General features: G+C 42.4%; 1 protein-coding gene across 2 annotated transcripts in view; it reads left to right on the top strand.

The window, feature by feature from the left end:
• Positions 1-1,100: 1,100 nt before the first annotated feature.
• GTF2IRD1 (GTF2I repeat domain containing 1) overlaps positions 1,101-25,678 on the top strand; it is a 149,890-nt gene continuing 125,312 nt past the window's right edge. For both annotated transcript variants that reach the window (XM_070945644.1, XM_070945636.1), the window contains exon 1: positions 1,101-1,249. The gene's annotated coding sequence lies outside the window, so the exon portion shown is untranslated. The remainder of the gene's footprint in view (positions 1,250-25,678) is intronic.

Genomic DNA, 25,678 nt, shown 5'->3' with positions numbered 1-25,678 from the left:
ATTGGGGAAGGAATGGAGATTTGCAGTATTCTTCCCCTGGAGTGGGGTGGGAATGGAGATTTTGCAGTATCCTTCCCCTGCCATGCCCACCAAGCCACGCCCACAGAACCTGTAGTAAAAAAAAATTGGATTTCACCACTGCCCCTTACCCAACCCAACCCTTCTGGACTCGATTACAGGCCCACATTTTAGGTTAAAGCGAGAAATACAGGTAGTCCTCAACTTACAACATTTTATTTAGCGACTGTTCAAAGTTACAACGTCCCTGAAAAAAAGTGACTTAGGACCGTTTGTCACTCTTATGGCTGCTGCGGCATCCTGACGGTCATACGATCAAACATCAGATGCTTGGCTAAGGTTTCATGCTTATGACGGGTTGCGGCGTCCCAAGGTCATGCCATCCCCTTTTGCAAAACCTCTTTTGAGAAGCCAAAATCAAGGGGGGGGGAGCCAAATTCACCTAACAACCCTATTACTAACTTAACAACGGCTGTGATTCACTAAAACCGAGGTCGTAAAATGGAGCAAAGCTTCGTTTGACCCAAGGGCATCGAATTCGGTCGCAAATCAAGGACTACCTAGTACGCACTCTTGTCACCCCCAGCGATATCCTTGCAACTTCCTCTATAATTCGCTCTCCGTCAGAAATTCCCGCTTTCTCCCCCCCCCACTCCCACGCCCCCAACCCGGGTTCGCTCCAGCTTTGGGGGGGCGGAAAGAAGAATCCGGAGGGAAACCCGCGAAACCTCCTGCGATCCCCGCTGCCTCCCCTCCGCTTTTTTCCCCCCCCCCCATCGCCCGCCTGCCTGCCTGCCTGCCTCTTAATCCTGTATGTAAATGACAGCCAATGGAGGCGGCTCTTGAGCTGGGCTGGGATTAGAGCCGGGGCGAATGGCTTGCAATCTTACTGGGATTACAGAACAAAGAGGCCCCCTCCCCTTCGCCTTGTCTGCAGCCCCCGGGAGCAGGGGCTGGCTGCATGGGGGGCCTCTGCTTGGCCCAGGACCCCCTCCCTTTTGCATCCATCCTTCCCTCCCGGAGGCAGCCCGGGTGAGAATCGCCAGCCCCCCCCCCACCAATCCCTCCCTCCCTCCCACCGCTCGCCAGTCTTCCCATTCTCCTCTTCCTCCTCCTCCTCTCTCGCTCTCCTTCCTTCCTTCCTTCCTTCCTTCCTTCTCGTCTTTACAGATTAATTCAACCCTGCAATCCGGGCGGGAGGAGCCGGGGAGAGAGGCGCTGATCCCTTGCGGTAAGAAGAAGAAGAAGAAGGGGAAAAAAAAAAAACTTTTCAATCAATCCTCCAGCCCGCTTTTCCTCCATCCCCCCTAATCTCCCCAATAATCTGCATTGTTGTTGTTGTTGTTGTTATTAATATATGTACAAAATAGGAGGAGGAGGAGGAGGATGGTGGTTTAGTGTGATCGACGGACGGGCGCTGTGCATTTTCCTCCCCTTTTGCTTGCCTCCCGTTCTCCTGGATTGTTGAGACCGCTCTCGGCCAGCCTTTGGGGAGGGAGAGGGAGGGAGAGAGAGAGAGAGAGGCTGACATGGGATTATTTTCAATGAAAGAAGTTATGGGGTGGGGAGAGGCCTGGAAAAGGGAGGGGGGCTGGAGGGGGCGGAATCTGCTCTCCGGGAGGTGACCCGGGATCGAAGGTGATCGTTTCTTCTCGCCTTCGATCCCCGGAGGAGATTTCTCTCTGAATATACCGGTGTCTCTCTGACTTGTCATTTTCTCTGGCGATATTTTGTTGCTGTGTGTGTGTGTGTGTGTTTGTGGGGTGGGGGGAAAGGAGAAGTGGGGGGGGGCTTCTTTCCAGGCTGAGTTGCACAAATCGTTGCTTGCAGTAGATGCTGAGGGGTGTGTGGGAAAGGGGACCCCCCCCCCTTCTCCTTTTTTCTGCTGCGGTTGGGGAATGAGGTCAAAGTGAAAAAGCCAAAAGGAAGGAAAGTGAGTTGATAAACTGAAATTCCCCTTTTTTTCTCTTATCTGCTCCGGGATGCTTTTAAACCATTTTTTTGGGTTCTCCCACTTCAGCACACCTGGTTGCCTTTTGCCTCCCCTCAGTCTAAATATGGATGGTTCTCTTGTAAAAAGCTTAACCCATTGATTTTTTTGATTATTATTATTTTTTGAATAGAATAGAATAACAAGAGTTGGAAGGGACCTTGGAGGTCTTTTAGTCCAACATTCACTTTTAGGGTGAATGTATTTTCTTTTTCTTTTTTGAACGTCCATTTACAAGCAGCCCTGACATTTCCTAAACAAATAATAAATGCGTGGGTTGAGTGTGATTTTTATCCATGTTGATGCGCTGTTACATTTGTTTATAATTAAGGATGTTCTATTTTAGCATGCCAGGCTACTTCAAATTGCGCCTGAAGTCTAAAGACGCTTTCTTTCGCACGCCTGGTGTTTCTATTCTAATCCGAATTACCAGATGATTGAAGCTTGTGTGCTCAAATCCAAAACCAGGTGTCAAGATGATCTCTCGATAACATCTAACCTTGAAAGTGAAAATCTTGTAGGGCCTGTTTATGGCTAGATCTGTGGCTGGGAGAAATAGATTTGCACATGCTCAGAGACTTTATTTATTCTGTACAGTTTTGAGAAGTCCAGCCTTGTTTCTCTACTGGACACAACATAAAGAAAAAAAGAAAAAAGCTCGTTGATTTGTTTGTGTGGCTGTACATTTTATGAAGAAAGGTTTCTGTTTTAGCATTTAGCCTTCGATACACACTCAGTTTAAAGTGCTGTATCAGTGGAATTTGAACTCTGTAAGAAAAGTGCTTCCTAAACAGCACTTTTAATATGGTGGACGTGATTATTTTCTATTAGATGCTAATAGCTGCTATTTTTGTATATGCATCAAATCCATAGATGTAAAACAGATACAGCCATGAAATGGTCTGTGGTGCAAATGAACCTTATACATATACAGTCACGATTTTCATCCCTGTGTTATCTATGGCTGTAGTTAAATAAACCAATAACAAAACAAAATGCTCTAAATAGATTTATCCATGAGCAAGCAAAGGCTGCAGGAGAAAGGTTTGGGCGGGGGGGGGGGGGAGAGGAGAGAAAGGGAAGGAGGGAGAGGAACCAAGGCAGCACACACAGTCTTATTTTAAAAATAGAAACAAGTGTTTAACTGGTGAGACACTCCCTCTTTTTTTTTTTCTTACCAGCAAAACCACTAACCAGACCCAGAGAGATCCAACCAGTATGCTTTGCCCTTCTGCAAGGGAATTACTGGTGAGGTAGGTAGGAGTGGGCATTCTGCAGTGGCCTGAATCCCTGCTGAAAAATGAAATTTGACAGGGAAGATGATGCATGGAAAGGATTCTGTTGGGCCTTCTTTGCTGTAATATGTTGCATGTCCTGGCACATTCTTCATTCAGCTTGCCCTGTGAATGGAAATTTAATAGGCTTCTTAACCTACCAAGTTAACTTGATTCAATGATCAGATCATTGAACTGCCCAGGAAGTTGGTAGGTCCAAACAAATTTTGAACAGAAAGATCAAAGGACCTGCATTTCTGCATCGTTCACAGGAGAGACTGTTTCATTTATTTATTGTATTTATTGATTTATTGGTTCGATTTATATGCTGCCCTTCTCTGGAGACTCAGGGCGGCTTACAATGCGTTAAGCAATAGCCTTCATACTTTTGTATATACCTGCTTAGTAGGGCTTTCGGCCCCCCCAAGCGGTGTTCTTTTTTATACAAAGTCAGCTTATTGCCCCCACAATCCGGGTCCTCATTTTACCTACCTCGAAAGGATGGAGGGCTGAGTCAACCTTGAGCCTGGTGAGATTTGAACTTGTAGTAATTGCAGGCAGCTGGTGTTACTTAACAGCACTTTAATCTGCTGCACCACCAAGGCTCTTTTCCTATCAGATAATACAATACATTTCATCTTGAGAGTTATTGTACAATTTTTGGCAACCATGAGTGACGTACTTTCAGGACAAGTCTTCTGTAAAATGGGTCCGTTGGTGTGTTATTTACTGAAGCTCCTGTATCTCATTATTTATGAGAGCCTCAATAGTTGCGGTTTTGGGATGGGTTGTATTCTGTTTTTAAAAAGTGAGTAGGGCATGGAAGAGGCTATTTCAGGGGTGTCAAACTCAAGGCCCAGGGGCCGGATCCAGCCCGCGGAGTGCTTATATCTGGCTTCTGGGGCTGCCCTGGAAAAAGCGAAGGACCAGGCTGCGGTGCCTCTGCCAGTGAAAACAGAGCTCAGATGGGCCCCCTGCGGAGCTCCGTTTTCACTGGCAGAGGGTTGCAGGAGGCCGTTGCAGCGGAAAACAGCTTGGGAGCCCGTTTTAGCTGATGGGCCACCACAATTGTCTCTGACATGTGTGATGTTGAACTGGCTATGCCCACCCTGGCCACACCCAGGGTGTGGCCCCCCAGAGGTCAAACACAACCCTGATGTGGCCCTCAATGAAATCGAGTTTGACACCCTTGGGGTATTTGATTAATTTACGGGAGGAAGCCAAGTAAAGAGACGTGCTGGCGCATTGGGTAGAATGCAGTATTGCAGGTTAATTCTGCTGACTGCCAGGGGTTCGATCCTCCCTGGCGCAAGGTTGGCTCAGCCATTCATCCTTCCAAGGTCGGTAAGATGAGGACCCAGATTGTTGGCGGCAATATGCGGACTCTGAAAACCGCTTAGCAAGGGCTGTAAAGTGGTGTATAAGTTTTAAGTGCTATTGCTATTGCTGTAGTCAACATTGAATTATATGTGCAAACAATCTGGCTAGACAGCTTTTTATGTTTGAAACTGAAGGGAATTTGTAGGGAAACACAGATTCATTGAAAAAAACATTGAATATTGGTAAGAATAAAGGCTTGAGTCATGGTGGCATTGAGAGATCAGAAAGCACTGTGAAAGTATTAATTTTCTCTATAAATTACAGCTAGTAGATTATATAATGCAAGTAGACATTCAATAGCAAAGTCACCTGGGAGATCAGTCTGTGTCCATTTTACAGCTGAGATATGACTGAGGCAGTGTATTATCTTTTAATTGGTCCATGGGGTAAAGCTACTTCCTTCAAGTTTGCTACAGTAGTAATCAGTGGCATTCTGTTTTATAAATCAATGGAACAAATACAGGTTACCTGATTGGCTGAACTGTTGCAGCATCATGGAATGCTAAGAGACAGTTTAATTGCTCAGGGGCGTATGTCAGTTGTAAAAACTTGACACTTAAGGCCGTAAGAGATTAAGAAGTTGATTTATCGTGGTGGAATTCTCTGCTTGTCACCAACATCCAGGAGGCTGCTGAGATCACTGAGGCGGTGTTTTATTGTTTAGGGAAAGGATGTCAAACTCAAGGCCTGGGGGCCAGATCTGGTCCGTGGGGTGCTTAGATCTGGCCCGCGGGGCCGCTCTGAAAACAGTGGAGGACCAGCCCGCGGTGCCTCTGCCAGCGAAAACTGAGCTCAGGAGGGTTGCGGGCAGCCCTCCCGAGCTCCGTTTTCATTGGCAGAGGGTTGCAGGAGGCTGTCGTAGTCGAAACCAGAGCTTGGGAGCCCATTTTCACTGGCAGAGTGCTTGGGCTGCCATAGGCGCCCCTGACATGAGTGACATCGAGCTGGCTACGCCCCCTGGCCACGCCCCCCAGGTCAAACACACCCTGATGCGGCCCTCAATGAAATTGAGTTTGACACCCCTGGTTTAGGACAATAATCAGTATTTGGGGGGCAGCTCTATTGTAGCGGAGCAGCATGCTGTGAAAGAATCAGCTGAGGATTTGGGAGAGTTGATATAGAAAAAACTTTTCCTTTCCAAAAGTTGTGCGATTATTGTGTTGCATTTTCCCTAATTCCGCTAATAACAGAGGCTCTGGCAGTCATCTGTGTGTGTATGTCCATTAACCAAAGGCCCTCTGAGTAATCTGTTGCCATTATCTGAAATTTATGTCATCGACTTGGCCACAGGGTGCTAATTTGTGTACCCAATAAGGCTGTGCATCGTCGGGCTCAACACGTGCAGAGGGCAGTGATATTACGACAAAATGCAGCCTATTTTGATCAGACAGATCAGGGTTCAAGAGTCTCTGCTTATTGTTACACCTTTTCTGCTCCCTGCATTTCACTAATTTTGCATTTCACTAATGGTTTCTCTTGTTCACTTTTTCATAAACAGTGTATTGTTATAACAGTGGAACCCAATCTGGGACTGCATATACTTTCTGAAAGTCTTGGGATGGATCTAAGCATTAGCAGTGGTATTAAGTTTAATTGGTGATAACTTGTTAAATCATATGTAATGTTTTTAATACCCTCTCTTAAAAATAAAATAAAATCCTGGCTCCTTATTTCTGGGTGTAGCACCTCATAAATTACTCAAAGATCAAATATGGCCTTCAACCAAACAAGTCATTTCTCTCCTTGATTATAGCTGTCTTTTCAGTCCTTTCTCTAGAGATTCTCTAGAAATTAAATCAGTGAATATGACTAACTTTCTAAAAGTAGAAGTTTAGGCTCCACCTCTAATACGTGTCCAATTAGATGGCAGATCCAGGTGAATCTGACTTAATCCGTAAATCTGATTTGGAAGGGCAATCTAATTCATTAATCAGAATGATACAGGTAGTCCTTGACTTATGCCCATTTGTGTAGTGACCACTCACACTTAAGATTGGTACTAAGAAAAGTGACTTCAACTGGTCCTCACACTTACGGCTGTCAAAGCATCCTCATGGTCAGGTGATCAAAATTTGGGTGCTTGTCCAAGGACATATTTACAAGGATGCAGTGTCTCTCGATCATAAGGTTGTCATTTGTGACCTTCCCAGATGACAAACAAAGACAATGGGTGAAGCCAGATTCGTTTAACAACCATAGCTAAAAAGGTCAAAAATTGGGCCCGAGTCACTTAAAACTGTCTTGCTTAGCAGTGGAAATGCTGGTCCAATTGTGGTTATATACAGAGGACTACCCGTATATCTGCTGTTCTCTTGTACGTGAATACAGGGATGCTGTATTCGATAAGCTGTATATATTCCACTCTGGTCATGCGACTGAAAAAGAGAAAGGTTTATAGTGGAGCATTCGGCAGCATTATCACTCTTTTCCCTCCCTTACAGGATTATCTTGGAGAAATTTTTGAGGGATTTTTCTTCCATAGCCCCCAAGCCTGATCCTAATCAAAATCCCTTTTTGATTAAATGAAGAATTAAACAGAGTCAAGATCACGTGAAGCATTAGTACCGCTTTGATAAAATCTTAGTAAGACCACACCTGGAATACTGCATCCAGTTTTGGTCACCACCTTATAAAAAAGACATTGAGATGTTGGAAAGAATGCAGAGAAGAGCAACAAAGATGATTAAGGGCCTGGTGACTAAAACAGGTGAAGAATGGTTGCAGGAATTGGGTATGACTAATCTAGAGAAAAGAAGGACTGGGGTGACATGATAGCAGTGTTCCAATATCTAAGGGGCTGCCACAAAAAAGAGGGGGGGGTCAGCTTATTTTCTAAAGCACCTGACGGCAGAACAAGAAGCAATGGATGAAAACTAATCAAGGAGAGAACCAACCTAGAAGAAGAAATTTCCTGACAGTGAGAACAATTAACCATGGAACGGCTTGCCTTCAGAAGTTGTGGGTGCTCCAACACGTTAAGCTTTCAAGAAGAGACTGGACAGCCACTTGTCTAGAATGGAATAGGATCTCCTGCTTGAGCAGGGGGTTGGACTAGAAGACCTTTGAGGTCCCTTCCAACTCTATTATTCTGTAAAAATCCAGTCTCTTTTCAACCATGATCAACCAAGAAATACACAATAGGTAAGAAGTCTAACTTAACCCAAATGTATCATCTTCCTAAAGGTGATTATTTAGGTAAAACATGGTGCACAAAGTGCAGGGAAATATTCAGGAAGAAATCTGATGTATAAATCAAACCTTGTTTGTATAGATATACATAGAAACAGCTTTTTGGATCTCTATATCTCTACTGTAGTATAGAGATAGTCCTCAATTTATAACCACAATCGGGACCAACATTTATTTTGCTAGGCAAGGCAGTTATTAAGTGAGCCAGGCTGAATATTACGACCTTTTTTGCTATAGTTGTTAAGCAAATTGCTGCAGTTGTTAAATGAATCAGGCTTCTCTCATTGATGCTGCTTGTTGGAAATCAGTTGGAAAGGGTAGAAATGGCAATCACGTGACTCTGGGTTACTGCATCTGTCTTAAATACATATTGGTTGCCAAGTCCTTGAATTTGATCATGTGGCCATGGGTTGCTGTTATGGTCATAAGTCCAAGGACGGGACATAAGCCACTTTTTTTAGTGCTGTTGTAACTTTGAACGGTTGTTAAATAAAATGGTTTTAAATCAAGGACTACTTGTATATAAGTATAAAGTATATATACTCAGGGTGCATTCTCCAATAGAGTAGAATACTTTATTTAGCCAAGTGTGATTAGACTTACAAGGAATTTGTCTCCTGTGCAGAAGCTCTCAGTATACATGCAATGCAATAATATAGCATAAAAATGATATATCATTGCATTGTAGTAATAAACATAATAATGATACTGATAGGAGGAGGTAATAGAGAAGATGAGAAGGAGAGTCGCAGTGGTTAGAGTGCAGTACTGCAGGCTACTTCTGCTGACTGCCGGCTGACTGCAGTTTGGCAGTTCAAATCTCACCAGGCTCAAGGTTGATTCAGCCTTCCATCCTTCCGTGGTGGGTAAAATGAGGACCCAGATTGTTGGGGGCAACAAGCTGACTCTGTAAATTGCTTAGAGAGGGCTGTAAACCACTGTAAAGTGGTATATAAGTCTAAGTGCTATTGCTATAATAATACTACAGCCATAATCCAAGGGTATGGATTCTTATATCCAAGAGTCCAATAGTAAATCCATGAATTGAAGGGTAGATTCTTATACCCAGCAGGTAAAAAGACATAGTGAGAATCAACTAGCACTGGTGGAAAAATTGGGAAATTGTATGGAAGTCAGGTGTGGATTATAGGCAAAAGAACATTCCATCTGACCACATTTTGCTCAGGTAACACTTGTAATTGGCTAAGACCATTAGTCCAATCACAGTGAAAATATAAATCAACCTTCCAATATTTGGAATAACGTTTCACAGATTCCCAGATACTGATGGTTCTGCAAGTTGCAAGACATCTGGGTAGCAGCACATTGGGGTAAGTTGAAGCAAACAAATGCTGAAGTAATAGTGATAACAAAGGGATTTTTGCAGCCCACTGTCTGGAATGGTAATAACACTCCATTAAACAGGCTGCAACTGTCTCTGGCTTGATAAAATTTGATTAGCGCAAACTGATAGGAGGCCTGATGGTCTCTCCGGCGTGTAGAAACTGAATCTCAGAGGGTAGGGAAGCACAGAATGTGCCTTGTCTTAAACAGTGGCTGTCATTAAATGGCATATGTCGAATGCTATGCTCTGGAGCTGTGGCTGAAGTCTTTTGATAACGCCACCTAAGAGAATTAAATCTTTTTCATGAAGAAGAAAAGTATTTTGCCAGAGAGAACACCGACTTGGGTTTCAGTCAGTGGAAAACAGCTGGCTGTTGATTAAATGACCCGAGAAGGCAGGTGATATACTAAATCTTCAGCTGCCTTTTGCCCTGGGTGAGTACTGTACAGGTTGTGACTTTTATTTTATTTTATACTTTGAAAAGAATTGATATCCAGTCCTTCCGGTTAAACGTATTGTGGGCCAAGTAAACCAAAACAACAGATGTTAAAATCAGAGATGGAAACAAACCAAATGAAACTAAATCAAGGAATAAGGAAGTTATTTGATGGAGGCGGAGAAGAAACCTTTATGGAATGAATCTCTTACTCATTTTCTTTTGGAAGAATTTACCCCAAACACAAGTCAATATTATTTGTTTCTCTGTTTATCAGTTCATTCCTGCTCCTCCTTGGAAATCTTCCTGAACGTCTTACATTCCAAATGAAATAAAGCATGACTAATATAAAATTCAATTCCAAATCAGATAAAAATTAATAGGGTAGTTTTATAGAACCATCAGAGAAAAAAAACAGCAGCAAACTAAGACTGAGGCATTGATTAAAATATCTTAAGGAATCGAATGATGATCAAAATGATTTCTTCAAAAGCAGGAAAAAGGGGAAGCTTGTTGAATTATTTTTATTAGGGTTCTGAAGGAAAGACAGGGCTGGCATCTTCTTGTTTGTGTCTATATGTGCTACCTTTAAAAAAAAAATCACTCCACTGTGGCTTGATCATATTAGGGTCCTTTGCCAAGGTCTTCCCTTCTGATTATTTACAGGTATCCTTGACTTACGACCATCACAATTGAGCCCAAAATTTCTGTTGCTGTTGCTAAGTGAGTTTTGCCCCTTTTTACGACCTTTCTTGCCACATTTGTTAAGCGAATCACTGCAATTGGTATGTTAGTACACAATTGTTAAGTGAATCTGGTTTCGCCATTGACTTTGTTTGTCAGAAGGTCGCATGAGGTAATCCTGTGACCGGTTGCTCCTCTAGACCTGTGAGCCTGTATGTGTGGGCCTTGAAAAATCTAACCTGGTGTTTAACTTTTGAGATCCTATGCTTAGTGAATAGACTGTAAATATTTCATTCTTTTTTCTTGTGTTCAATCATGTCAAATTCTCAGAGACCGCCTGGACTAGTTCCTGCAGTTTTCTTGGCAGAAGTGGTTTTTCAGATGTGGTTTGCCATGGCCTCCTTCCAAGGGCTGAGAGAAAACCAAGGTCACCCAGCTGGCTTCATGCCCAAGATGGAGCTAGAACTCACAGTCTCCTGGTTTCTAGGCTGATGCCTTAACTATTACATCAACTCTCTTTTAAATGTACCAGTGAATAAATATTTCCACAACTTGGTGATCTCCATAGATACTGAGGCCATATCTCCCAAACTTTTAGCCCAGTGAGATTTCAGCCCCTATAAAAGTAGAGAAGCCCATGTTGAGGAAAGCTGAAGATTCAGAATGAAGTTGTGTGTTGAAGTAAGATCTTTCCTGTTGTTTTCAACCTCTGGTGGTTCTAGAACATGGACATGTAATGTTCTTGGGGCATTAGATACTTATTTGTTGTTTAGGTGGATTGTTTTATTAGTTTCATATCCTCTTTATTGTTCAGGAGCAATATGGCATACATAACATTTCCTTCTAACTTTCCCCCACAAAAACAACAAGCCTTTAAGATAGGTTAGGCTGAGAAAGACAGTTATTAACATTAACATTAGATCCTCCCATGCTTATAGCATATCGGTCAGCAAGGGATCTCGAGTATTTTCGGTTTGGGGCGAGTACTTCAGCATCTTCCCATGTCATATTTAAAATTTTTAAGTTGTTTATGAAGGTTCTTCACCATGTATTTTGAGGGTGTCCTCTTGGTCATTTGGGCATCGAGGGTTTGTGTGTGTGTCCATCTCATTGCCATCTTGGGAATTTGGTTGTTCTCCCTACGGAGTATAATGACCTGCAAGTTGGAGTCTTCTGCATGCGACAATGTTATGTAATTTGCAGGAGAAACTCTTGGAGCACTTCTTCATTAGTAACATGGTCTAAATAGTGAATCTTTAGGATTCGGTGAAGGCATCTTTGTTGGAAGACGTTGAGTCTCTTGTTAATACTCGCTGAGGGTTTCCAGGTCTCACTGGCATAAATAGCTGTTGGGATCACTAGAGGTGAGCAAATGGAATGTAAGTGGACCAGTGGTGGGATTCAAATAATTTAACAACCGGTTCTGTGCCCTAATGACCGACTGGATGGTCATGTGACTGGGTGAGCGTGGCCAACTCAATATCACTCACGTCGAGGGGCACCTTGCCTCGCCCTGCTTGCCTGGCCTCCTGAGCTCTTCTGGTCTTTGTCTATTAATTTGTCTACTATTACAATGATTATCGAATGCCTGCCTGTCCTTCTAGATCTGGAACTCCCACAGATTCTTAGCTCTATTATTCTCCACGATCTTCTGTGGAAACTCTGGGAATTCTGGGAGTTAAAGTCCATACATTTTTCAGCTGAAAGACACTGATCTACCTCTTGGGTTCTATCTAGTGTGATAAATCCGTGTTTCTATGGATCTGGTACTTAGTGCCTGTTCTTCTGCTGTTATGATCAGTGATCAGTACTGCCTTTTACACACACACACACACACACACACACACACACACACACACACAACCCAGAGCAGGGGTCTGCAGTCTTTAACACACAAAGAGGCATTTGGACCCGTTTCCCACAGAAAAGAAAACACCGGGAGCCACAAAATCCTTTTGACATCTAAAATGAAAATAACACTGCATATATCATTTTTTACTTTTATGCTTATAGTTTATTTAACTCAGTACTATTTCTTCTGGGCCTTAGGTGGAAAAAGAGCTTACCTATCACTTGCTGGAGATGTCATGGGTTAATCTTGGAATTTCTGTGAGCAAATTCCAGTTTACTGGAATTGCATCTTTGGCTTAATTGTAATGATATATTCAATTAAATTTGAAGCCTTTTATATAATTGTTTCTTCCACTTCAGGAATAATTATAAAAATGATGATTTCTCATTCATTTCTTTACTAGTAGTAGAAACAGAATAAGCAGCCATAAATGTCACCTAAAGTTGGAACCCTATTTTTGGATTCTGATGGATATTTATTGTTGTGAATGCTTTTGCAAAACAGTGGCTGGGAAGACTTGGCACATATAAGTTTACAAAGCACCTATTTCAAATAACATTTCTTGATTGTGTATTCTTACTTGCCCTCTTATACTGTACCACTGCATTTTGGATTCAAATGCAAAACAAAAAAAATTAGTTTGGAGAGCACAGAGAAAGGAATGCTACACCTGTTTGCAATTCTTTAAGGCAGCTGCATTTTTTTCCTGGGATTATGCAGCTTCCTGGGATTATGCAGCTGCCTTTCTTCCCCAGAAAAGACCATATTTTGTTTAAAGAATTGCAGACAAATGCATCCCTGTCTACCATAGCAATGCACAGTCCTAGGTATGTTACGTAGATATTATTGCCAAATCAGATACTTCTCACTTAATATTGCATATTCAATTTCTGTTTCCTATGTTAATAACTTTACATTTGTTTCTGTTTTCAGCCCTTTTCTCAAAGTAGTAAAGATAATTTTGACTTTTTTTTATTTCTGACTTTTAAAGAACTAACAATCTCCCCAGAGTTATATCATTTTTATATTTTATAAGTATTATCTTCATTTCTTTATTAAGTGATGACTGGCATGGAACACTGTAGCATCCCACTTTCTAACTGTATTGATGAAGACTAATTGATGAAAAGTATTTATTCATTTATTTATTTTATACGTATTTACTCAGGACTAAAATGTACTTTTGAAGCATACTTATGTATTTGTTACACTAATAATAAATCCATCTAATAATCATACTTCACTTACTAATCAGAATGTAAAGAGATACTTTCTTAGATCAAGATATATTATGTTTATGGCATTCCCACACTCTACTAAGAGTTAATAAAAAAATATTTTTTGTGATGATGATTTATTCTTGAGAAACGTTCACTGAGTAATCAATGGATTGTTTTCAAGATAGCCTGCTACGCTTCCCAACAATATTATGTAAACTGGAATGCACAAGTGCTATAATTTGGCTCCTTTTTTCATAATATAATGATTGGCAAGTGTTGGACTAGGACTGGAAAGGTGAGGTTATGAGCAGGCTAGAAAAGAAGTGAAAAGGAGGATACAGGTTATCCTCGACTTACGACCAAAATTGCACCCAGGATTTATGTTGATAAGGCAGTTGTTAAGTGAATTTTGCCCAATTTTACAATCTTTCTTATTAAATGAATCACTGCAGCTGTTAAGTTTGTAACATGGTTGTTAAGTGAATCCGGCTTCCCCATTAATTTTGTTTGTCAGAAGGTTAGTTACAAAACCTCAGGACCCTGCAACCATCAGAAATATGAGTACAGTTGCCAAGCATCTGAACTTCGATCACGTGACTATCGGGATGCTGCAACAGTCGTGTCACTTTTTTCAGTGCTGTTGTAAATTCAAATAGTCAGTAAACCAACTGTTGTAAGTCAACAGGAGTGTCAAACTCGATTTCATTGAGGGCCGCATCAGGGGTATGTTTGACCTCAGAGAGCCAGGGTGATGGCGGCTGGGGATGGGTGTGGTCATGGTGGGCGTGGCCAGGGTGGGTGTGATCATGATGGGTGTTTGACACAGGCTCAAGGTGTGCTTTTCCCATTCTTTCTTTCCACAGTACTTCCTGGCCTCCAGCAGCACTCTGCTGGCCAAAAACGGGCTGCGCTGAGTCCCCGGGAGGCCCGTGCATGGCCCATTTTTGGCCTTCCGGCCTCCAGAAGCACTCTGCTGGCCAAAAACGGGCCCCACGGGCATCCCGTGGGGCTTGAGTTTGACACCCTTGATGTTAACCATCATGAGATATCAGTTGAGTCAGTTGGAAACTTATCTCATAAATGGCAGCTTAAGCACAAGTCGAAAGAAGTCCTGGAAGACCCTTTCAAATCTTCCAAGAGAGTCTTCCTTATAACTCACTGTAAATGAGGGTGGAAAATTCATCTTCCAAGACTGCTATCATGTCTAGGGAAAAAAAGGACCAGGGGTGATATGATAATAGTATTCCAGTATCTGAGGGGCTGCCAGAAAGAAGAGGAGCGTCAACTTATTTTCCAAAGCACCAGAAGGCAAGACAAGAAACAATGGATGGAAATTAAGCAAGAAGAGAAGCAACCTGGAATTAAGGAGAAACTTCCTAACAGAGAAAACAATCAACCAGTGGAACAGCTTGCCTTCAGAAGTTGTAGGTGCTTCATTACCGGAGGTTTTTCAGAAGAGCCTTGTTCTGCCCCAGCTCCAGATTCCCAAGGATTGTGACACACACCAATGGTCCTTATCAAAGTTATAACGTACCAAGAATAAACAAAGTCGGTAAAGGTTGGCAACCAGCCCAGAAAACAAGATACGATAAGACACTCACTCTCCAAAATGCTCTGTAATAATTACACGTTGTTTCCAGCAAGAAATTACTAACTGTGTGTGATTTAAATAGGCTAAGGGAGTGGCCAATTATCCTCAAACCTTACTCTTGAGGAGACCTCCTCCTCCTAAGTAGCCACTCCTGCCTTTTGGCAGCCCTGCGTACTAGAGCATTGAGGAGAGGCTCCTCCACTTCACTCTCTCCACTTGAAGGAGCATCTGGAGGTTCTGAAGGCCCTGGCTGAGTCTCTGCCTCTGGCACCACATCCTCTTTAGCCTCCTCGCTGTCCGACGTGAGCGCCGGCTGCGCAGGCTGCTGGTGCAACCCCATACCAGCCTCCTCGTCATTGGGATCAGCCATGATCCGTGCAGGCCGCTGGCGGGCCACAACATGTATAAGGTCTCCTGCTTGAGCATGGTATAAGGTCTTCTTTCCAGCTCTATTCTGGTTGATTGGTTGAGTTTTTGTTTATCCCAAATTAGCATTTCAAATTTCTTACTGAAACGTGATAGTTCTTGCTTCCATGCTCTTGGATAACTCTCTGAGCCTTGACTTTTCTCAATCTTGGCCTTAAAGTTCTCTTAATCTGCAGAAATTGCATCCTTTTTATAATCCCCCCTCCCAAAGCCAGCGGGATAGGACATGTGCTGTGAGGGACTATAGCCCAATTACATTAAGCCAGTTTTAAGGCCAAGTGAGGATTTGGACTTAGTTTTCCTGGGTCAAAGCATAGGATTGTAAGAACTTTTAACCTTTCTTTGTACTGTCAGAGGCAGTTGGAAGAAATCTGTGTTTGAAACCTGGTCTGTGGCTGGCAGTCAACGGCAGCATTCATACAACACCTTTAACCTGGTTTACCGAAATAACTAATTGTGGGGGTTCACAGAGTACAGGTAGTCCTTGATTTACAACCATAATTGAGCCCAAAATTCATGTTGCCAAGTGACACATTTGTTAACCGCGTTTTGCCTCATTTTACGACTTTTCTTGCCAGAGTTGTTAAGAGAATCATTGCAGTTGTTAACTTAATAACCCAGTTGTTAAGTGAATCTGGCTTCCCCACTGACTTGGCTTGTCAGAAGGTCTCTAAACGGGATCACTGCAACTGTCATAAATATGAAGCATCCAAATTTTGATAACATGACCGTGGGAGATGCTGCAATGGTCGTAGTGTAAAAAATGGCCATAAGTCACTTTTTTCAGTGCCGTTGTAACTTTGAATGGTCACGGAATGAACCGTCGAGGACAACCTGTACATGTTGAATGTGAACCCTAAGTTTACCAAATAGATTGTGTTTGCAGAATATATTAAGCCTCAAAGAAACAGCCCACCATCAAGCTTAGTATATTTATGCAAATACAGTACCTGCCTATGGTATGTTAGGTAAATACAGTTCAAACAACAGATGTAATGTCATCCCTTCAGGTAGGTCAGGCCAGGAAACAAACATCTCACAAACTACTGGAACTCTTATAAGCCCATGATGGCGAATCTATGCCACGCGTATCAGAGATGGCACGCAGAGCCCTCTCTGCTGGCACATGCGCCATTGCACAAGGTCAGATCTCCGTGGCGTTTCTTTCGTGAGCTTCTGTTTCCCTGCAAAAGAAAAAGATCTTACCTCTTCCCACGCTGCCGGTGTTGGGATGCCCCGCCTCCCGCCGGCCAGCTGGTTTTTGGGTCTGCGTGTGCGCATATCAGTCCATGTGCGCACGCATATCTGCACATTTGCGCACGTCATGCACATATCAGCACATGCACACATGTCCATGCATGCATGCGCACATTTGCACACATGCAACTTTCAGTCTGGGCATGCATGCGTGTACAGTTTGGGCACTCGGTGTCTAAAAGGTTCGCCATCACAGTTATAAGCTTAACAGAATTTTGTAAGATCGACAGAGATTTTTTTTTCCTTCCACTTCCACTAAATAAAATCAAGCAAGGTGGGTGGGCCAATTTTGAGTTTTTTTCTTCACCCTTTCTTCTATCTGCGCTAAATGTATGCTTATACAAAGGCTGTTGAATCTCCTCCTCAAGGCCATCTCCTTCCTCCTCTGTAATTAACGAGGTTGTCTTCAATGCCTTGCTCTCTGGCTCAGTATCCTCTTCCAGCAAAGGCCCTTGCTAAGATTTGAATATATAGGCTGTGTCATTACTTGTTGGTTGACAAGAGGCAAAGTTCCTTAATTGATGATCTTCATTTGATTATTCCACAGTTGTTCTAAATTCTTTCTCTGGGGAAGGTTGTTCCATAGAGGTCAACCGGTTCTATCCGGTTTGGACGAACCGATAGCGGCTGAGGGAGGCTCTGCCCACCCGCTCAGACATCATCATATCCCGTTTTTGACCCTCTGCACATGTGCGGAGGTGGTGTGTGTGCGCAAAGCGTGCGCACGCTCACATTTGCAAACCGGTAGCAAAGGTTAGTAAATACTATGCCTGGTAGAGGTGGCCCTTCCTCCCTACAAAGCTGGCATGTAATGATCTCTTTTCTTCCCCCTCCTAAATGCGGCTGTTTGCTTGATCTCGTCAAATCCGCAGACAAGTCAAACGTTTAGGGCAATCGCCCCCAGCGTAGTGTTCTCTGGAAAAGTTTTCTTGCAATCTCCATCATCTCCGTTTAAGAAGGTTAAGCAGTGTCCAGGATTGCTGGGAGATGATCTAAGTTGTAGTTCCAGTTCATTTGGAGAGCATCCGATGGGAAATATAAAACAGAGAGACGCTGTTTTACACTTGGCCTAAAACTCTCTAGGGGTTGCCGTGTGTCTTTTACAGAGAATACTCCATTTGAATGGCTGTCTGGTCTGAGTCCAATTTAAACACAGAAAGCCGTGAGAAAAGAGAGCTGAGTGGGGAGATAAGATGCCTTCTAACATTTAGGAAGAGAGAGGACTCTGCAGGATCAGAGGCTTTGTCAAAATGATGAGAGCAGGGTTGTACTACTGCAGTGAGAGCCAGCTTGGTGTGGTGGTTAAGGCACCAGGTTAGAAACTGGGAGACTGTGAGTTCTAGTCCCACCTGAGGCACAATGCCAGCTGGGTGAGTTTGTGCCAGTCCCTTTCTATCAGCCCTAGGAATGAGGCAATGGTAAACCACTTCTGAAAAACCATGCCAAGAAAACTGCAAGGACTTGTCCAGGCAATTGCCGGAATCAACACTGACTTTAAGGTGTGCATGCATATGCACACGCACACACACACACACTACTAAAGTGAAGTTCCACCCGTATTTTGCACATATACATGATATGATGATGTCTGTACTAAAGAGATGGAACTTATGATGATGCAATAGCAGTAGCACTTAGACTTACTGTATATACCGCTTTACAGTGTTTTACAGCCCTCTCTAAGCAGTTTTACAGAGTCAGCCTATTGCTCCCAACAATCTGGCTCCTCATTTTATCCCCCTCGGAAGGATGGAAGGCTGAGTCAACCTTGAGCCTGGTAGGATTTGAACTGCCAAATTGCAGTCAGCCGGCAGTCTGCAGAAACAGCCTGCAATACTGCACTCTAACCACTGCGCCACCGTGGCTCTGATGCTACTCTGAGAGCAATGCTACTCTTGTCATTTAATTGTACAATGGATGCCTCTGCTCTGTACAGCAGGGGTCCCCAATCCCTGGGCTGCAACCCACTATTGGGCTGTGAGCTGTTTGGAACCGGGCCGTGGAAATGGCGGGTGAGGGTGTGCGCACATCCCTGTTTGCGTGAACAGGCGAGCACGTGCTCCATCTGCACAAGAATGGCGGGCGCAAGTTTGCTTGCTGGCAGCTCACACAGAACCATCTCCTCTCACCACCCCCACCAGTCCGCAAAGCCAGAAAGATTGGGGAACTGTCCTATACAGTTTTCATTGGCCCTTGTAGTGGGCTGTGAGAATAACCTTGGGAGACAGGAGGAAGAGCTGCAGCCTAGGTAATGGTCTGATAAAAGAAATCTAAGTCCAAACCAGGAAAGGGGCTGGAGGAAGCATTTCAGAACTCAAGTCTCTCGTTCTCTGGAACGTAAAGGCCTGGGAGGGGGACTTGTCAATCTTGCAAGATTTTGTTACTGTAACCGTACAATAAAGATGACATTAAAACCTACCTTGGTTTTGGTTTCCTAGTTTGGCTGGTATTCTAGTGGTGAAACGTATCACTTTTCTTTTTAAATTGCAGCAATGCTTTCTACATTTGCAGCAGGGGTGGGTTCTACTTACCTTTACTACTGGTTTGCAATGGGATGACAACATCTGGGGTGGTGGGCGGGACCTCCCGCCGGTTTTACTACCGGTTCTTGCGAACCGGTCTGAACCGGTGGCAACTCACCACTGATTTGCAGGTGTATAACTCAATTAGATCCACTTTTTATGCAGAAAGATTGTCATTGTTTTGGATTTTGCCTTTCCATTTGTTTTAGAAAACATGAAAGCAATCATCCTAAATTCCTTTTCCTTCCCTTTCAGAACTTTTCCCTGGGAATTTCAACCTATGGGTAGTTTATGGGTATGGCGAAGGTAGATATGTTATGATGGTGCAAAATTGGAATAATATTGAAACAGCCATGGAGAGGGATTGTGTTAAAATGGGTTTTGCTCATTACGGCAAAATTAATACAGCTCCTTTTCTGTACAGTTATGATTAGTCATCACCCATTATGAAATTGAACTGATGAACTAGAACTGGCTTCCTAAATACAAAATTATACATTAGTGCTAATTGCTTCAGAGTGTACTGCTTTCAGCTGCTAGTGTGTTTTCTTTAATATTTCATGTACCAGAATATAGTGATATACACTATATAGGATATAGAGCCATACATTACAATTCTGTTCCTTTGTTCTGTTGGTCATTCGGCACTGATCCAATACAGGTAGTCCTTGATTTATGACCAGTTGCTTAGTGACTGAAGTTATGACAGACCTCCTTGGGGGAACTTATGACCCAGTTCTGAAAATTCTGACAGCCCCCTTCCTGCAGTTATGTGATCAAACCAGGGTGGATTTGTTTTAAATTGAGTTGATTTAAATCACAATTTAAATCATGATTTAAATCACTAGTAAAAAGGCTTGATTTAAATCAACTCGATTTAAATCATAATTTTTAAAGAGCAACTGTCATCTCTGCTACTCCTTTGACCCACTGTTGACTCACCAATAGTCCCAGTGTTGCAGAATATTCATGCTGAATAAACTAAATTATTTATGTATCTTAAATAGAAAACTATCTTACGATAGATTTTTACCCCAAAAGTTTTTTATTAAAACAAATTCGATAAAAATCCGATTTAAATCAAAAAAATCCAATTTAAATAAAAAAAATCTGATTTTTTTAAAAAAATCATTGATTTTTATCCACCCTGGATCAAACAACATGTGCTTGGCAACCAGGCCACATTTTATGACTGTTACAGTGTTCTATAGTCACATGACCCTGTTTTACGACAGTTTTGCTGAAAACCGGCTGTTGTGGCCTGTCGGCCGCTGGCCCCTCCAGCAGCTGAATCAGAAGAGGAGGAGACGCGGGAGTCAGGGTCAGCATCAAAGCAACCTGAGGGGGAAGAGGGAATGGAGCTGGCAGAGAGAGAAACTGAGGCAGAGCCTGGGCCATCCTTCAGCCCTCAGATGGAGAGTCAACAGCCCCCAGGTCTGGAGGAGGCTGATGGGGAAGAGGAGGAACAGCTGGGTCCAGTACCTGATGCATGGATGCGCAGAAGGCAGAAGAGAGGAGAGCAGTGGAAATCCGTGGGCCGATCCTTTTTATCCATACTTTTTATGCCTTACATCATACACTGTATCTCAGGAGCATATGCTTAGAATGTATTAATCCATGAGGACTAGGGATTTATTGCAAAAAACAAACAGTTTATGCCTAATATCAGATAACATTCAGTCATCTGATATAGAATATATCAGTGTTTGCTCAGAATCTATAGAGCTCTCATTCATGCTCATTAGTGGGGCCGGCAGATGGATGATTGAGTTCTGTGATCGTTTTTCTTTGTCAAATCAGAAGAAAGGAATTGGTGCTTGATAACAGAAGAAGGCTCCTTCAGATTTTTTTTATCCAAGGTATAATTTTCCCCAAAGCTGTTATTAGAGATACTGTTAAAAAAAGAGAAAAGAGCTTTGATAGAAGCAGAATTAAACAGAAAACATTAGAATTTGCTAGTTTGATATATGACGTCAATGGGATGAAAAGGACATGTCCACGTTTAACTTCTTCAAAAGCAGAACAAAAAATTGAGGAATATCGTTATTAGTGGTGGGTTGCTTCTGGTTCGGTCCGGTTCTATAGAACCGGTAGCAAAACCAGCAGGAGGCTCCACCCACCCCCCACGACGTCATAATGGGTGATCTGTGCATGCGCAGAAGCGTGCGCGCTCCTGTTGCGAACCGGTAGTAAAGATAAGTAGAACCCACCCTTGACCGTTATAGACTGTTTGTTATTTCTGTCCAGGGTGGTGTACAGCAAGAGTGGCACCCCCCAATTATTGTTTTCATTTCTTTTCAAATAAAAAATTGCCCTGGACTCATGAGACAGTTGTGTCTTGTAAGATACTAGTCCTTTCACATGAGATTGTATGAAATTTGTCCTTAATTTTAAAGTCTCTTTAAGCATTTCCTAAAAGAATGGCTACATCCCCGTTGCCATAAAAATAAGGAAATGCATCACCAGAAGGAAGGCTATATTAGTTTGTATGGATTAATTTAAGTACCTTGGAATAATCTAACAAAAGGTAAAGGTAAAGGTTCCCCTCGCACATATGTGCTAGTCGTTCCCGACTCTAGGGGTCGGTGCTCATCTCCGTTTCAAAGCCGAAGAGCCAGCGCTGTCCGAAGACGTCTCCGTGGTCATGTGGCTGGCATGACTAAATGCCAAAGGCGCACAGAACACTGTTACCTTCCCACCAAAGGTGGTCCCTATTTTTCTAGTTGCATTTTTTACGTGCTTTCGAATTGCTAGGTTGGCAGAAGCTGGGACAAGTCACGGGAGCTCACCCCATTACACGGCACTAGGGATTCAAACCGCTGAAAGCTTGGTATAATTTTAGAAGGAAATGTTGTCGGGAGAACTGTATGCCAGCTACCCGTGGATGGGCTGCTCCTGGGCCTTTTTCTTGGATGACCTTATTTTTCTAACAACATTGGGAAGCCCTTGAAGCAGAGGTCACCTTCAAGCGGAGAACCATCTTCGACAAATGGGAATGCATTGTTTTCTGTGAGCATGACTGCCTTGTGATGCTTTCTCTGTCCACATTAAGGTCTGACTGGGCTCACACATTACTTACATGTGGCATGTAGGAATGACCTTGGAAGGTAGGGCAAAATGATACAGCCCATGGAATGGTCAGATAAAAGGCAGGTGAGCCCTCAGTAGGAACTTGGAAGGGGCAACAGCTCCAGAAGGGCTCTTCCTGGTTTTTTGGGCAGTAAAGGTAACATGGAGAGGAGAGGAGTACAGGTAGTCCTTGACTTACAACAGTCCATTTAGTGACCGTTCAAAGTTATAACAGCACTGAAAAATGTGACCAATGACCCTTTTTCATAGTTACGATCTTTGAAGCATCCCCTTTTGATTATGCGATCAAAATTCAGATACTTGGCAACCGGTTCATATTTACGACCGTCACAGTGTCCTGCGATCATGTGATCCCCTTTCGCGACCTTCTGATGAGCAAAGTCATTGGGGAAGCCACACTCACTAAACAACCAGGTTACTAATTTATCAACTGAAGTGATTCGCTTAACAACTGTGGCAAGGAAAGTCATGAAATTGGGCAAAGCTCACTTAACAAATGTCTCATTTAGCAACAGAAATTTGGGGCTCCACTATAGTCGTAAGTCGAGGACTACCTGTATTTTCAGACCTGCAGTATGCTACTAATGTAGCTTTACAATAAAGTAGAATTAGCTCATCTAGTCAAGAGGCCATGAAATCCAAATACCAGTTCAATGTAAGAATTCACATAAAATGATCCTTAAAGATGACTGTCTGGGCGCCATTGAATATATCCAGGAAAATGTCTATTTCCATCATTCATTCATTCATTCATTCATTCATTCATTCATTCATTCATTCACGTATAGCGGAAATGTACATGTCACAGCTAAAAATAGCACTGATATTCATCCTGAAGAATCTTGGTGACTATTTATTACAGAGCAATGTTTGTTAACGTATGAAATCACAATTATTGGTCAGCCTATGTTGAAAAATAATACAATATTAAACAATACAAATAATAATCTCATAAAACAATTTTGAGAAGAGGTAGCAGCAGCCAAATTTGAATGCATCAGTTTTAATTTTTAACACAAAAAAGTTGATAAAGATTACCCATGCAGATAAAATCTCTTTTGGGCAGCTCTGTAATTTTTAGAAGTGGAAAGGGATCCTGGCAAAAAAAATTTAAGAAACGCTGCCATAGAGAAAATATTTTATTTTGTGTTTGTGTGATTATATACAGTTGTCGAACTATGATAAAAGAAAGTCAGATTTGAACAAAAATAGCTGACATCTATCCTCTTTTGCAGAGGTTTCCATGGATACATTTAATATTAACAGAAAAAACTGACATTTTGCTAGGTTGCCCATGTACTTGTGGTTGGTTGTGAACATCTTAGTTTGGGGGGTGGAGAGCAGGGCTACGGCATAGAGTTGCTATGACAATGCAATGGGCAGCATATTCATTAAATAAATGAATAAATAATTTGTAATCTTGACCAGTGATGGCAAACCTTTTCGGCACTGAGTGCCCAAACCAGAACGTGCGTGCACATGTGCACGCCGGCCAGCTGGTCTTCGGGTTTCTTGCATGCACGCCAGCCAGCTGGTCTTTGCATGCGTTGGAGCACCAGAAAACTGAAGACAGCTGGCCAGCGTGCGCATACCTGTTTTTTGGCCGTTTTTCGAGCAGTTTTCAGGCCGTTTTCTGGTGCTCCGGCGCCCACAAAACCAGCTGGCTGGCGCACCATAAACCAGAAGAGCAGCTGACGACAGCACACGTGCCCACAGTGAAAACTCTGCATGCCACCTCTGGCACACGTGCCATAGGTTTGCCATCATGGATCTAGACCTTTTTCTTTGGTATTTTCACCATGATTGTTTTAAAAGTTACCTTGTATTTTAAATGGAATTTTAGACTTCATAAGTACCCACAGCCACAAAACAGGATTGTCAGCATACAGGATTTTCAAGTAAATGTACAATGTGATTTGTTTGGCTTTAGTTTACTACGTTGTGTGCTTATTCAACAAGTCATAGTTAATATGTCCGACTGCATGCTTATTTTTTTGTCTTTTGTTCCTGCTGTCTACTGCAACACACCTGGACTGGTTTTTATTGTAGTGCTAGTTATACTTATTATTTTCATATCTTTTATTCAGCTCTTGTTTTAGACTGTGAGAAGCTCTGCCAAAGTTTTATGAAACTCTGTAGCAATAATGCCATCAAAGCTAAGGATGTTGCAACTAGAACAGGGTGAAGATGAGTGTTAGCAAGGCATGAAACATTATTACAATGAGTGTTTGATTGTATTAATAAAGGAGATTTAGTGGGGTGGGGTTGAATGCGGATTCTGAGGGTGTTGCTGCAAATTGTGGCATAATTGGAGGAAAAACTAAAATCCTATCAGGCATCTTCACCTTGGTATCTTCCTGGAATTTCAAACTGTAGTTTGCAGAATTTCTCATTTTTGAAAGATTCTTGGAATAATAATTGGTGTTAATATTTATACCACTTCCTAGCAAAATATCTGAAAGTAGATTAGAAAATAAAACATAAAAATAAAAGTAAATTCTCACTGTAACAGACTATTCAGGAAAAAGCCATGTCCATTAAATCCAAATGTCTGCTAAATCCAAATGCTTCTTCATAGTAATTTACATCATTTGATTAATTATGTAACTGATGTAAAATAGCATAATTTGCAGTAAAACCTCAAACTTGAGACAAACCTTAATTTAATTGATCTTACTCAAATTTAAAACACTAAAATATACTAAAAGGAGAGGGAAAGCAAGAATGAACACATGAAAAGTATTGCTCAAACATTTTGAAAGCATTGACAACATTGTAGTCCTCATTTATCAACTGCAAGTGGGACTGTCAAACATCATGAATATAAAATGCAATGTCATATGACTGTGTTGCACTGACAACATCAATTCTGCTGCAGTTGTTAAGCAAATCACTGTGAGTGGTTATCTGATGATATCATGTGTCCTTGACTTGTGACTTCCTGCTGGTTTCTCCATTGATTTTGCTAGAAGACAGCTGGGAAGATCAGAAATGTTGATCATGGGATTGCACTGGACACTGCAATTGTCGTAAATGCACACTGGTCGTGAAGCCTTTGAGTCAAGGTCATGGAATGACAGGATGCTGTGATATCCACAAGTCTGAGGACTGGTCATAAACCTACTTTTTCAGTGCTGTCGTAACTTGGAATGGTCACTGAACAAGGCAGTTGGTAGTATTGGATTTTGAAAAGTCAAAAATCAACATTTCTGCTCTTTTTGCAAAGAAGCTAATTAACTAATCAATCAGAAGCTGATTTTGTTTTCTGCCTGGATTGTCACAAATGTTAGCTTTAAAAGGTGACACTTTGTGTACGTGAGTGAGTGATTTGTGGCATCATTTTTTTCCCCTCTGGCTTCTCTTTTGATACTCTGGAATAAATCTTCAGAGGAATATCCCTTTGA

The sequence above is a fragment of the Pituophis catenifer genome, unplaced genomic scaffold (genome assembly GCF_029215685.1).
Source record: "Pituophis catenifer annectens isolate HBS135680 unplaced genomic scaffold, rPitCat1.0.hap2 SCAF_1, whole genome shotgun sequence".
Taxonomy (NCBI): Eukaryota; Metazoa; Chordata; class Lepidosauria; order Squamata; family Colubridae; genus Pituophis; species Pituophis catenifer.
Note: the sequence above shows the minus strand (reverse complement) of the source record. Positions and strands in the feature narration are given on the sequence as shown.